Consider the following 1,022-nt stretch of genomic DNA (forward strand, 5'->3'; position numbering starts at 1 on the left):
AAAAAACAAATTAAACAATCAGTAAGACCCAAATCTATATGGAAAAAATGAATACCGAGAAGACAAAGTCAACGAAAATTGCTTGCAAACAAAAAATGAAAACAGAGAAACCCAAATAAAAGAAAAAGCTAAAACATCAGATAAAATTGAAGAAAGTATTGAAATAGAACCCAAGAGCAAAAGCCATTTAAATGCACCTCTAATAAAAAGAACATCTGAGACTCTTCAGCCAACAAAGAAAACCATAGCAGAAATACATCACCCACCAAAAGAAGAACAAAGTACAGCAAATTCATACAACTTCAATAAAATACAAAGTTCAGGAAAACAAATAAAGATATTAAAACAAAACCCAAAACCTTCTTAAAATGTCTATTTTACAGTGGAATATTAGAGGATACGTATCAAATAATGAAAACTTAAAATCATCAATTAAAGAATGTAATGCAAATATCATTTGCTTACAGGAAACTAAAATAGGTAACAATGTTCTCAATGCTGGCATAAATTATACTGTGTGGAAATCAACACAAATTTTAAATGACAACAGCCAAGGAGGAACTGCAATCATAACGCATTCTTCAATCAAATGCAGTTCAAGTATTCCTGGGAAAAAAAATAACCATATGCTCAATATATATGGAACCGTCTCTAGAAAGTCGCTTAATAGATAATCTTGGAAATAATAGACCATTACAAGTGGAAGATTTAGAAAATCTAATAGAACAATTACCAAAACCTTACTCATTAGTAGGTGACTTCAACGCCAAACATTCCATGTGGGGAAGATAACAAAAATTTGATTATTTTAAATGATGGTTCGCCAACAAGATTTTATGTTTATCATAATACAACATATGCAATAGACATCACTTTATGTTCCCCAGAAATTGCCACAGATTTCAGTTGGAAAGTAAATAATAATTTATTTGGGAGTGACCACTGGCCAATACAAATTGAGCTAAAAAATAATACTAATATAACATATATACCGAAGAGAAAAATGGAGGAAGCAAATTGGA

Source organism: Macrobrachium nipponense, chromosome 25 (genome assembly GCF_015104395.2).
Source record: "Macrobrachium nipponense isolate FS-2020 chromosome 25, ASM1510439v2, whole genome shotgun sequence".
Lineage (NCBI taxonomy): Eukaryota > Metazoa > Arthropoda > Malacostraca > Decapoda > Palaemonidae > Macrobrachium > Macrobrachium nipponense.